Source organism: Apium graveolens, chromosome 6, assembly GCF_009905375.1.
Source record: "Apium graveolens cultivar Ventura chromosome 6, ASM990537v1, whole genome shotgun sequence".
In the NCBI taxonomy this organism is placed as follows: domain Eukaryota; kingdom Viridiplantae; phylum Streptophyta; class Magnoliopsida; order Apiales; family Apiaceae; genus Apium; species Apium graveolens.
In genome coordinates, this window is record NC_133652.1 from 209,107,562 (window position 1) to 209,122,108 (window position 14,547).

Sequence of the window (14,547 nt, forward strand, 5' to 3'; positions counted from 1 at the left end):
TATCCAGTTTTTGTTGCTGCAATCTCTTAGGAAAAGGTGGTGGAGGATAGAGCTGTTTCTCCCCTGTATTAGCCTCAGGCAGAGTGTGTTCAATAGTAGTCTTCCTTGGTTCCGCCGCTTTCTCCTTTTGCGTAGATTCTTCACCTCTAATTTCAGCTTCTACTTCTTTTGCCTTTTCAGCATCAGCTACATTTCCAGACCTTAAGGTAATAGCCTTGACTTGCTCTTTAGCTTCCTTCTTGCCTGGTACTTCCGTGTCACTGGGAAGAGTGCCGGGTTGACGATTGAGCACTGCATTGGCTAATTGACCGATTTGATTTTCCAAGGTCTTGATAGAAACCGCCTGACTCTTGCACAATAGCTTAAGTTCCTCGAAATCAGCACTTGTAGGTACAGCTGCACTTCCCTGTTGAGGATATGATTGCCCTGTAGCATACTGCTGTGGTTGCTGGAATCCAGGTGGGTTAAACTGTTTACTCACTCCTTGCTGATATGGTGGCTGAATAGCATTCTGATTATTCCCCCAGTTGAAATTTGGATGATTTCTGTTGTTAGGATGATAGGTCGCTGGCACAGGCTACTGTTGTCGCTGATAATTATTCACATACTGAACAGATTCATTGACAAGAGAACACTGATCCATAGCATGAGAACCTGCACAAAGCTCATAAACCATAGCTATTTGATTAACTCCATACGTAGCCAGAGAATCAACCTTTATTGATAGCGCTTGGAGCTGGGCTGCAATAGCGGTGGCTGCATCAACTTCCAGAATACCTGCTACCTTGCCTGACGTCATCCTCTGAGGTGGGTTTTGATGCTCATTTGCAGCCATCGTCTCTATAAGATTATACGCCTCAGTATAGCTTTTAGCCCATAAGGCGCCTCCAGCTGCTGCATCGAGCATGGGCCGAGATTGAGCCCCCAAACCATTATAGAAACCAGTGATCACCATCCAATCCGGCATTCCATGATGTGGACATTTTCTCAACATTTCCTTGTAGCGTTCCCAAGCCTCGCACATAGATTCTGTAGGTTGTTGCGCAAACTGAGTAAGAGCACTCCTCATAGCAGCAGTCTTTGCCATCGGATAAAACTTCACCAGAAACTTTTGCGCAAGATCTTGCCACGTAGTGATGGACCCAGCTGGTTTAGAATGTAACCAGTCTTTAGCCTTGTCCCTCAGTGAGAATGGGAAAAGCCTCAACTTGATAGCCTCATCAGTCACGCCATTATACTTAAAAGTGCTGCAGATCTCGACAAAATTCCTTATGTGCATGTTGGGGTCTTCAGTTGCCGCTCCTCCAAAAGAAGCAGAATTCTGCACCATCTGAATAGTGCCCGGCTTGATTTCAAAGGTGTTAGCTTGAATAGCCGGATGAAGGATGCTTGACTGAATGTCATCAATTTTAGGCCGAGAAAAATCCATCAGAGCTGGATCAGCTTGAACAATACGATCTCCCATGTTTACTGGTTCTTTCTGTTCAGTTCCTGAATCCGAATCCTCAAAATCTAACTTCTCCGGAATATCAAGAACTTCGTCTGTCTCCTCAGCTGTATCTAAAGTCCTCTTGCGAGCACGAGAACGAGTTTGCATAAACGCTTGCTAAAGTACCTGAAACACAACCGGAAAAAATTAAGTAACTACTACGTCCTAATCACTGAGTCCTAATGACCAATGATGGTAAGTACATAAACTAAACAAATACGCCGAGTCCCCGGCAGCGGCACCAAAAACTTGTTAGGGCGAAAACACGCGCTAATATTCACGCAAGTATACGCGTTCGCAAGTAATATAGAATACTTTCTAGTTCGTTCCCTCAGAGACTCAGACTAAATTATTGTATAATTAAACTCACTCACCAATGTATGATAATTCTCAATGTTAAGATACTAACACTTAAAATTGTTGATTAAATATTAACTATAATTAACTACTTAATTAATCACTTAACTAACACTTCAATTTATCAATAATAAAACACTCATGAGATCACAACTTCATTATTACTTCCTTCTATAGCCAATGTTATTACCTTTAGCATGTGATAGTGATGATATTAATTGAATAACAAGAAACTGATAAAAGCCAACTTTCATTGTACTAATACCATTCTACCAAGCATCCACAATTAAGATAGAAGTTGAATAGTCATCAATTATGTTGAGTTCCCATATGTCTACAGAAATTGACAACACAACGATTTAAGCACAAGTTATTCCTTTTGATTACATAGGGCAAATAAAATTGTTAGAGTTACCCACTAATCATGCACAACGTACATGAACCTATGCTAGCATGGCAAGTTCTAAATCTCAAGATCCACCGTCGCTTCACAAGAGATTAACACCCTATCTTATATGTTCGCGACGCACATAAGACGAATACGCACAACCAATACTAGATATCATGCAATCATCACACACTAAAGTATTAAACAATTAACTAAAGAATTCCATAATAAATCCGTTGCAACCCCATGATCACGATTAGCCCATAATAGCACTTATCGTCATCATGGGTTCATATGAAATCATGATAAACAAATACAAGAAAATAATAACTAAACTAATTATATTAAAACAGAGTACGTCACAAGAGTAAATAAGTTCAAAGCAAGAAAACTAGCATCCAACGTTACAACGAAACAAGAATCACAAGAATATATGCTTCCTCTTCATTGCGGTGTGCTAAATCGGTCTTCTTCCTTATCTCCTTCGCTCCTTGCGTAAAAACACAATTTTCTTCAATCCACACTTGTGAAAACGTCTCAAATCTACTTATATAATAGTCCCATAAAACTCAGATTACATAGAAGTGGAAACCAAACAGAAGTAGAAGTCCTAAAATAAACTGTCTTTTTTCCCGACCCTGCGCGGCCGCTCAGCATAGCTGAGCGGGCGCTCAGACCTCTACTGGAAAAATTCTGATTTCGCTCCGTTTCTTCGCCGTAATCTGCCCGTTTCTTTCCTCTCGCAATGGTGAACACATGCCAAGGCTTATTCTTGATGATTCCTCCCCCGAAATGCAACTAAAACCCTGAAATGCATAAACACTAGAAAAACGCATCAAATACACAAAATACTTGATTTCAAGACACCAATTTAAGCCATTTTAAGACGCTCTAAGTGGTATAAAATGCCACTTATCAGCACTTCACTTCATTTCATTTATGCAGGATTACAAGACATCATCTATGTACAATTAATCAACCTATTCTGCATATCTAGATAAAGTCAACATGACTTGAGTACTACTTACAGAATCTAAACAATGGTGTATGCAGAAATGTGCTACAGACTTATTGTTACATAAGCTACTCACTCAAAGGATAATAAGTCATCATCCATCGGGATTATATTGAGTCATCCGTCGGGACTATAATCCTTATCCGTCGAGTGCTCCAATTTTCACCAAGTAAAATCTACCAAGGTGCTTTGTTAATGAAATCATCAAGTTAAAAATATATACACAACAATCTCCCCCAATTTATGTCTATTGGAATTGTAGCCATAAATTCAGAGAAACTTGATGATAACAAAACACCCTAAAAATACAACTTTGAAAGTAGATAGATAAAACTGTAAAGTGCTTCAATAATCAAAATGTACAAAGATTAGCTCACAGTCATTTTCAAGGTGCTCATCTAGCCTGAGCAGATTTATCTAGTTCCTTGAAGGTCTGGATCTCTTTCCAAGCTTTCTGTTGTTTTCTTCTATCTGATTTTGGAGCTGCCTGTGGAATTCAGTTCATCGGATTCTGAGAGATTTAGCTTTTCTTACATCTCCAAGAGAGTCTCATTGCTAGATATGCTCAATTGGTCTTCTAGTCTGAAAAATCTTTTCACTCCTTTGTCATCCTTGAACTCCATCAGCCAATAGGACCTTAGATGCAGTCTTCTCCCTGTGTAAGGGATAATTAGAGTCTTTAGGAGTGCATCTTTAGCTCTAAAACTCCTCAGTTCTTCAATCTTCTTTAGAACCAGTCTTCTTGCAGTTACATTGAACCTAAAATTCTTCTTGAAAATGAATAAACATTAATCAGTACAGTTTGGCTTTCTTGAAGGATCCTGTGAAGTGGCCATTGAATCTCCTTTCCTCCCTTGTACTTGAAAACTAGCCTTTCAGGTAGGATTCTGTATGCATCAATTCCTCTCACTTCTTCTAGTTCATCTAGATAGAGATTTAGATAAGAGAATTCCTTGATGTCACACAAGTACATGTAATCTCCCTTATTGACTTTAAATTGAGCTTTGACTAGAGATTTGGATTTGAGAGGTGACAGCTTCACTTTCTTGACTGCTCTTGACTTTGTTCTCTTTGGCTTGCTAAGGATTGGCAAATTGAAGTCAGGAATTGGTAGGATTTCCCAATCTATTGGTTCATCCTTTGGCACAATAGGTTCACCATGAATGTTTCTGTAAGGATCCACCACCTTGATGTCTTCAAATACCACAGTGGGTTTTGATGCTTGAGTTGTAGTTGAAGTGGATTCCTTAGAAAACTGATCCTTCAATTCCTTATCAACAAAATCCAGTTTCCTTTTGGTTCTTTTGGCCAATTCCTTGTGGGTTTTCAGAATAATTTCAGTTTTTAGAGATTTGATGCAGGATGGCTGTCCTCTTTCCAGATAGTTCATGCTCATTTCATTCACAGAGATCTGATTGATTAGTTGAATTAGGGTTATCTTGAAGTAGTGTTCATCACAGTGCTTTGAAAATGCCCATGATGGCATTCCTGATCTTGAACTTGAACCTACTTCTCCCCCTATGTCCAATGCCTCTTCTTCACTATCTCCACCTTCAACACCAAAGAAATCTGCTGAACCACCAGTCTCATAATCCACATCACCAGCTGTAGAAGGCAAAGCTGTGATGGCATCCTTAGCTCTTAGCATTGATTGAGTGGTATACACTAGATTGAGCATCCTTTCTGTATTGTCATTGCCCTGTTCAGCTAGAAGTTGATAAGCTGGAACATGGTGAGTAAATGCCTCAGCATCAAGGGAGGTGGAATCTATAACAGCTTGAGGTTGCTGAGATAGTCCCTCCCTGTCTACATCCTGGACATTCATTAACTCACTAGCAATGACATCCATCATTATAGCTCTTGTGCCTGCATTTCTCTCGTGTTCTCTCTTTTGTTGTATCAGGGTCTCACCCTGGCTCCCCACCTTCCACCCTCACCTTCACCATCTAAGGTGGGGCTCCTCTCACTTTCTTTTGCCAATCCTGATGAAATGGATTGCATATTTTCACTCTTTTGCTCTCCTTTTTCCTGGGAGCAACCCAGACTCTCACTCATAGCACTCTCTTTGTACAACCACTAATTCTTCTGTACTAAAAATAAATAAAGTTTGAAGCTGTACAGAGACACTCGATGGATGAGTTATATCCATCGGGTTAGTGGTTTTGTTATCCGACGGATAACTGTTGTTAAGCTTATCCGTCGGGATACAATCACTACTTGACGGATGAGCAATATTCATCGAGAGAGTAGAAGTGAATGAACTTGGAATAGAAACTATTGTGGCCTCTGTGCTGATTGATGATATTTTGGGCACAGATGATTCAACAGTTCCTGAAAGAATTGGCAAATGAGCCAACAAATCATCTAAAAGATGATGCTCACTTGCATTAGATTTTGGCTTCCCCAACAGAGTTAAAGAAGGGGAATCAGGAATTGATGTGTTGATCATATCCACATCCAGAGAGTTTGTGGGAGAATTTGGAGTGTTAGGTGCTTCTATTACTAGAGATTTTGGCTCTGACTCCACATTTATTGGAGCCACATCAAGCTGAGTTTGAGAAGGTGCATTTCTCTCGTGTTCTCTCTTTTGTTGCATCAGGGTCTCACCCTGGCTCCCCACCTTCCACCCTCACCTTCACCATCTAAGGTGGGGCTCCTCTCACTTTTTTTTGCCAATCCTGATGAAATGGATTGCATATTTTCACTCTTTTGCTCTCCTTTTTCCTGGGAGCAAACCAGACTCTCACTCATAGCACTCTCTTTGTACAACCACTAATTCTTCTGCACTAAAAAAAAATGAAGTTTGAAGTTGTGCAGAGACACTCGACGGATGAGTTATATCCATCGGGTTAGTGGTTTTGTTATCCGACAGATAACTGTTGTTAAGCTTATCCGTCGGGATACAATCACTACTTGACGGATGAGCAATATTCATCGAGAGAGTAGAAGTGAATGAACTTGGAATAGAAACTATTGTGGCCTCTGTGCCGATTGATGATATTTTGGGCACAGATGATTCAACAGTTCCTGAAAGAATTGGCAAGTGAGCCAACAAATCATCTAAAAGATGATGCTCACTTGCATTAGATTTTGGCTTCCCCAACAGAGTTAAAAAAGGGGAATCAGGAATTGATGTGTTGATCATATCCACATCCAGAGAGTTTGTGGGAGAATTTGGAGTGTTAGGTGCTTCTATTACTAGAGATTTTGGTTCTGACTCCACATTTATTGGAGCCACATCAAGCTGAGTTTGAGAAGGTGCAGTAACTATGTCTTTAGCACCAGTTTGCACAGTGTGTGTACCCTGTGCATCCCCAAGGGTTTTGGATTTCTTCTTTCTGGCATAAGTTTGGGGTGAGCTTGTGTTCCTTACCCTCTTGGCCTGTGCTCTTGGTTGAGAGCTTTGATCAATAGTTACATCATTTTGGGAGGATGCAACTAGAAGTAAGCTTTTATCCTTTTAAAGCACTGCAGTTTGTTGGGAAACTGCAGTGTGGCTAGGCTGGGAACTACTTAACTCTTCATCCTTAACCTACCTTGCCCACCTTCACACTCCCCTATTTGGTTTTAGTGGATTTTGCAACTGGCATCTTTTGAGAGATACCAGAGGGGGCTTTCTTTGATTTGGATTTTGAAATTATTGTTGGTTTGGTAGCTTGGGTAGGCAACTGTTGGGTCATTGACACAGTTACCATAGCTACACTAGAACTCAAAGAAACTAGTGAGGTTGGAATAGTAGTAGGGACTGATGAACTTACCTCACTTACCTGAGGTGCATCCATTACAGGAAAATAGAAAAGTGGCACTTCTCTGTGATGATTTTTCCAGTTCAAATCTACAATGATTCTCCTCTCTTGAACCCAACAATCTAATTTATTGTTAGGGATCTCAAGCACAATTCCCTTAGAGAGGTGATTAGCTAACATCATAAAGAATCTAGCATAGTAAACATTTTTGCCTCTCTTATTTAGCTCTCCTAATTTAAAACCCAACTCAAACAGAACAAGGTCACTAAAATTAAAGTACTTATCTGTTACTAGCATGTAGAGCATGTTAAGCATGGAAATATTAATAGAATCAAAATTACTGATTTTCCCAGAAAAGACCTTGGTCACTATATCACACATGAAACTCCATTCCTTCCTAAGACTCAATCTCCTAATGTCACTCAACTTAGAGGTAAAAAGAGCATAATTCATGGAATTAAGCATATTAACTATATCAGTGTCTATGTGTGGTGAGGTCACATTATTGTCAGAAATTTTGAAACATGCTTTGATAACATCACTATTAATACAGAATTCCTTACCTTTAATAGTGAGTGTGTTGGTCTTATCTGTTGAGTTGTATGTAGCCGTGGTCCACATTTCTTCAACAACTTCACAAAATATAGTAGGTGATTCCAGCATGGCATAGCTAAGCTTGCAGTTCTTCATAAAATCCATCATTTTGTGGTAGTCACCAGATTGCTGAATCCCCTTGTTTACTAAAGCCGTGAAGTTATTCTTCTCATAAATGAACCCAGTCTGAGACATAATCTTGACAACATGCGCCATTGTTAGAGAATAAGATCTTGCAGAGAGAGAGTAAGTTCTTTGAAGGAGAAAGAAATTGAAGCAGATGATTTGAGAATGATAAAAGAAAAGTAATGGAAATGAATTTACCTTTTATACGATCTCAAAAATAACTGTGCAAAATAATAAAGTAAAGTAAAGTAACCAATGAAAATTGCCCAAAATAGCCGTTTAAAAATAAACTGTAAAAATTTCACCCATTATTCGTCGTGTTATGCTTACAAACTGTAAGTATACTCGATGGATAATGTTCAGGAAATCAACGGCTAAGATTAAGATAATTCGACGGATGAGGATAAACTGTTATTCGTCGAGTTATAAAATATTCCAGAAAAATAATTGATTTTTATTAGCTGATAGTATTCCGACGGATGATCAAATTTGATGGATAACAATCATCCGTCGAGATGTAAATTTTGACTTAGACAAAATTTCATCCAAGACTAAAAAATTAATTAAATTTCTGGCTTCATTACAACTTGCAAATTATCACATAAAGATTTAAGAATAATTTAGCATACCTAACTCACTTACCAACCTTGAAAAGGTGGATTCATCCAGTGGCTTGGTAAAAATATCTGCAAGCTGCTTCTCACTTGGAACAAAGTGTAGTTCCACAGTACCATTCATTACATGTTCCCTTATGAAGTGGTACTTGATGTCTATGTGCTTTGTCCTTGAATGTTGTACTGGATTTTCAGTGATGGAAATTGTACTTGTGTTATCACAGATAATAGGAATTCTTTCAACTTGCAAACCATAGTCTAGCAATTGAATTTTCATCCACAATATCTGTGCACAACAACTTCCAGCAACAATATATTCAGCTTCAGCTGTAGAAGTAGAAACTGAATTTTGCTTTTTACTGAACCAGGAGACAAGCTTGTCTCCTAGAAATTGACAGGTTCTTGTTGTACTTTTTCTATCAATTCTACAACCTGCATAGTCTGCATCTGAGTAACCAGTTAGATCAAAACCAGAATCTCTAGGATACCAAATGCCAAGTTTTGGTGTTCCCTTGAGATATCTGAAAATTCCCTTAATAGCTACTAAGTGAGATTCTCTAGGGTCAGCCTGAAATCTAGCACACAAACATGTAGCAAACATTATATCTGGCCTACTAGCTGTTAAGTACAAAAGTGAGTCAACCATGCCCCTATAACTTGAAATGTCCGCAGACTTTTCAGTAGTGTTTAATTCAAGCTTAGTTGCAGTAGCCATGGGAGTTTTTACAGATGTGCAATCCATTAGATCAAACTTCTTTAAAAGATCAAAAATGTATTTAGTTTGACTTATGAATATTCCATCACTAACTTGCTTAACTTGCAAACCAAGAAAATAAGTTAGTTCTCCCATCATACTCATTTCATTCTTATTTTGCATTAATTTGGCAAACTTTTTGCAAAGTTTCTCATCTGTAGAGCCAAAAATAATGTCATCTACATATATTTGAATAAGTATACTAGAGCCATTAACATTTCTAAAGAATAAAGTTTTATCTACACTTGTGAAGTGATTTTCTAAAAGGAACTTTGATAAAGTGTCATACCAGGCTCTAGGTGCTTGCTTTAGTCCATAAAGTGCTTTCAAAAGATAATAGACATGTTCTGGAAAATTTAGATCTTCAAAATCAGGAGGTTGACTGACATATACTTCCTCCTCCAAATCTCCATTCAGAAAGGCACTTTTGACATCCATTTGATAGACCTTGAAATTGGTATGGGCTGCATAGGCTAAGAAAATTCTGATGGCTTCAAGTCTTGCAACAGGAGCAAATGTTTCATCAAAATCTATTACTTCTTGTTGACAATATCCCTTAGAAACCAATCTAGCTTTGTTCCTGACTACTATGCAATTTTCATCCATCTTGTTTCTGAATACCCATTTGGTGTCTATTGGATTCTTTCCTTTAGGCTTGGGCACCAGCTTCCATACATTATTTCTCTCAAATTGGTTTAGCTCCTCCTGCATAGCTAAAATCCAATCAGGATCCAACAAAGCTTCTTCTACCTTCTTTGGTTCTTCCTTGGAAAGAAAGCTGCTGTATAGACATTCTTCTTGAGTTGCTCTCCTGGTTTGAACTCTAGAAGAAACATCACCAATGATGAGCTCAAAGGGGTGATCCTTTGTCCATTTCCTTTTTTGAGGTAGATTAGCTCTAGATGAAGAGGCCTTATTGTTGTCTTGATGTGTGACTGAGTTTTGATTATTAGAAACTCCCCCTGAGTTTGTGGATCTTTGATTTGAGAAAGGGGAACTTTCTATAGGTGATCTATTCTGATTTCCAGCTTCTTTTGATAACCCGACGGATGGTGAATTTTGAGTTCCGACGGATGAAGCTGGTTGTCTACCGACGGATAACGCAGATTGTCTCCCGACGGATGAAGTATTTTGTAACTCGACAGATGTTGAATTTTGTGCTTCATTAGTAGTAGATTTTTCTGCATTATCCTTTGATACTGTTTCTTGATCATTTTCATCATCACTGTCATCACTAACCATCTCCACATTGTCAAATTTGAGGCTCTCATGGTGATCTCCATCTTTCATTCCTTCAATCTTTTTATCATTAAACACAACATGTATTGATTCCACAACAATGTTGGTTCTTAGATTGTAGACTCTATATGCTTTACCAACAGCATATCCAACAAAAATTCCTTCATCTACTTTAGCATCAAACTTCCCATTTTGATCAGTTTGATTTCTCAATATATAGCATTTGCAGCCAAAGATATGAAGAAAATTTAGAGTTGGCTTCTTGTTCTTGAACAATTGATAGGGAGTCATGCATCTTTCCTGATTAACTAGGGAAATATTATGAGTATAGCATGCAGTGTTTACAGCTTCAGCCCAGAAATATGTTGGCAATTTAGATTCTTCAAGCATTGTTCTGGCAGCTTCAATAAGTGATCTGTTCTTCCTTTCCACTACTCCATTTTGTTGTGGAGTTCTTGCTGCTGAAAATTCATGCAAAATTCCATTTTCTTCACAGAATGCTTTCATGATAGAATTCTTGAACTCAATTCTATTATCACTCCTGATTCTTCTAACTTTGAAATCAGGATGGTTATTGACTTGCCTTATGTGATTGATGATGATTTCACTAGCCTCGTCTTTAGACTTTAGGAAATATGTCCCAGAGAACTTTGAGAAATCATCTACAATTATTAGGCAATATCTTTTTCTTGAAATAGACAACACATTGACTGGTCCAAACAAATCCATGTGTAGCAGTTGCAAAGGTTCTTCAATTGTTGAATCAAGTTTCTTTCTGAATGATGCTTTGATCTGCTTTCCCTTTTGGCGGGCATCACACAATCCATCCTTAGAAAACTCCACTGAAGGAATGCCTCTAACCAGTTCCTTCTTTACTAGCTCATTCATGGTCTTGAAGTTTAAATGGGATAGTTTCTTGTGCCATAACTAACTTTCATCCTGACTTGCTTTTTTGAGAAGACAAGTAACAGATTCTGCATTAGAACCACTTTGTTGCTCATCTTGTTAGTCACAACACAGGCTTCTGAGTTGAAGGTTACTGAATTGCCTTTATCACAAAGCTGGCTGATACTCAACAAATTGTGCTTGAGACCATCCACTAAGGCAACCTCCTCAATGATGACATTGTCTTTTGAAATCAAGCCATATCCCACAGTATAACCCTTGCTGTCATCTCCAAAAGTAATACTTGGGCCAGCTCTCTCCTTGAACTCTGTGAGCAGGGTAGAATTACCAGTCATGTGTCTTGAACAACCACTATCCAAGTACCATAGATTCTTTATGTTTCCCTGCACACATCAAAATCAAATCAAGTTGATTTTGGTACTCAAGTTTCCTTGGGTCCTGTCTTGTTAGGTTTCTTTTTCTGTTCTTAGGCTTTATCTCATTTGACTTGGGGATATCAGATTCATCATTAGTCATTTGAGTTGGGCCTTTGAAACCATTCATCATAATAGAGTTATTATGCATACTTTGATTAACAGGGAATGGCATGCTACTAGTGAACATGTTATTCCAATAAGGCATGCTAAATAGCATTTGTGGCATACTAAATGCAGCATAATAGGGATTAGGTGTAAATGGCATATTAGCAAACTGTGCATTCATATTCTGTGTAGACATAGCATTCATAGGCATAGGAGGCATGGCATTCATGTTGGGAAATTGAGGTAGCACAGATATGGAAGTAGGCATGACAGATTTGCAATTAACAGACAAATGATTTACACTACCATACTTGACACAGATTTTTCTTGGAGCATATTTATCAGGTGTGTAGTTATTGTGTTTGTTAATCCCTACTTTACCATTTCTATTATTTTTCTTTTTAGTCTCTGTTTTAACCTCAATCTTTTCAAGTCTGTCACTCAATTGCTTGAGAGTCATATGACCAACATTAGCCTTTTTCCCTTTCTTAACTTGACTCGATTCTCCTGAAACAAAATTCTTGGAAACTGATCCATACTTTTCATTTAACTTAACGAGTTTGGCTTTACTGATAGGCTTACTCACAGTCGACGGATGAGGATTTACATCACTCGATGGATAACCCTTTTTGTTATCCAACGGATGACCCTCATCATCCGTCGAGTCTACATCTGTTAGTACTCCTTCCATTAAATATGGATCTAGATTCTCCTTGTTCTTCTTCCAGGCTGCATCACAAAAGGACTCGATCCTTTAAACTTTGGTGATTTGAGCATGAATATCTCTAGATGTTTTCCATGCCTTAATCACCTCTTGTTCACGTTCAAGCTGCTTCTTTAAAATTTCTTCTTTCTTCAAGGACTCAGTTAATTCCTCCTTGGCAATCTTACACTCAGTTCTTCATTTTTCAAAATCAATGAACTGAAACTCTGGCACATTATTCCTCTCACTTAAAAACAAATTATTTTCTTTGATTTTAGCGTTTTCTTTAGTAAGAGACTTAAGTGTAACACGCAAATGATATAACTCTGTAGACATGTCATTTATAGCATCATTACACTCAGCTTTAGATAAATGTGCAAGGTTTGTAGTAATTACCTGATTACTTGAAGAACTTGTCTCTGTTTCATCAGACTTGGCCATTAGGGCTAGAATGACATAGCTGACATCTTCATCTTCATCCAGACCATCTGCTGCCCAGTCATTTTCCTGTGTACTGAAAGCCTTTTCCTTTTGTTTGAGCAACTCAAAGTATTTCTGTTTATAATCCACAGGCTCAAACTTCTTTTTGTTGAAATCTGACCTTCAACACTCACTGGAAAAGTGCCCTGCCAAGCCACATTTGAAACATTTAAATTTTGATTTATCCACCATGTTTCTATTTGGCTTGGCTGCTCCAAAGTTCTTCTTGAACTTGAGTTTGGAAAATCTTCTGGAAAGAAATGCTAGATGTTCATCAATGTCCTCCATGTCATCTTGGCTTAAAGAATCTTCATTTTCAGCTGCCAGCCCCTTGCCCTTGTTTTCACAGACCCTTAAAGTTGATTCAACAGCTTCCATCTTCATCTCCTTCTCTTTTTCTAACTCAGCAACTAGTGCAATGAATCCTCCTTTCTTCTTTCCTCTCTCCATCCTCTCATCTTGTTCTATTTTCAAGCTCATAAGTCTTCAGGATGCCATACAGTCTCTCCAAAGTAAACTCCTTATAATCATGAGAGTTTCTTAATGAGACTGTCATTGGTTTCCATTCCTTTGGAAGAGATCTAAGGAATTTCAGATTGGAGTCTTTTGTCTGATAGACCCTTCCATGCAGCTTCAGAGCATTTAGTAGTTTTTGAAACCTACTAAAGATGTCAGTGAGAGACTCACTTTCTTCACTGTGAAAATGCTCATTTTGCTGAATCAGTAGTTGCATCTTGTTTTCTCTAACTTGCTCAGTGTCATCACAGATAATCTGTATAGTATCTCAAACATCCTTGGCAGTTTTGCAATTGATGATGTTGTCAAACATATCACCATCAACTTCATTGAACATAATATTCATGGTCTTCTTATCTTTCTAGACTTGTTCAATATCAGAATCAGACCATTCATGCCTTGGCTTGGGGACTGATGGTTCATTTCCAGTTGCAGCTCTCATAGGTACATGAGGGCCTCTTTCTATGCAATCTACATAGGCCTCATCTTGAGAAAGTAAATGAAGATGCATCTTTACCTTCTAGTGATGGTAATTATCTTTATCTAGAAAAGGAATCTTGACTCCAACATCCTTCTTGTTCATCTTGTTGTTTTGTTGATCTTTAAACTCTTTGTTTATCAAGAGCGTGCTCTGATACCAATTGTTAGTCTCTTAACAATTCAACAAGAATTACAGAAGGGGGGTTGAATGGAATTATTGAAACTTTTTCTTAAATAAAATTATTCTAACTTAAATATGTATATATCAGTGTGAATTGATTTGCAGAGTGCGGAATAATAACTTCAAAAGAATCAAAACACAAGTAATTAAAAATACAAGTCTTTAAAACTTTCTGGAGGATTTGAATGTATCCACCAGAGATATATAATATATATCGAGAGAACTCTGTGTAGCAAAATGCTCACAGCTGCTTACAAATATAGAACAACTAAAAATGCAGAGAAATGCTAAGAATACAGCTTACAAATATTTCTCTCTTTGGTTGCTTAGTTAGTTATCCTATTTGCTGCTTCTTGGTTTATATATCACCAAGATTACAAAGTAATAAGACAGGATAATAAAACAAAAATTATCAAGTCTAATACTATACTACTTCAT

General features: G+C 38.0%; 1 non-coding gene across 1 annotated transcript; it reads left to right on the forward strand.

Annotated features, from left to right (window-relative positions):
• Positions 1–965: 965 nt before the first annotated feature.
• Positions 966–1,072, forward strand: LOC141669558 (small nucleolar RNA R71). Its single transcript, XR_012553832.1, has one exon. It is a non-coding gene; the product is annotated as a small nucleolar RNA R71 (small nucleolar RNA).
• The last annotated feature ends 13,475 nt before the right edge of the window (positions 1,073–14,547 follow it).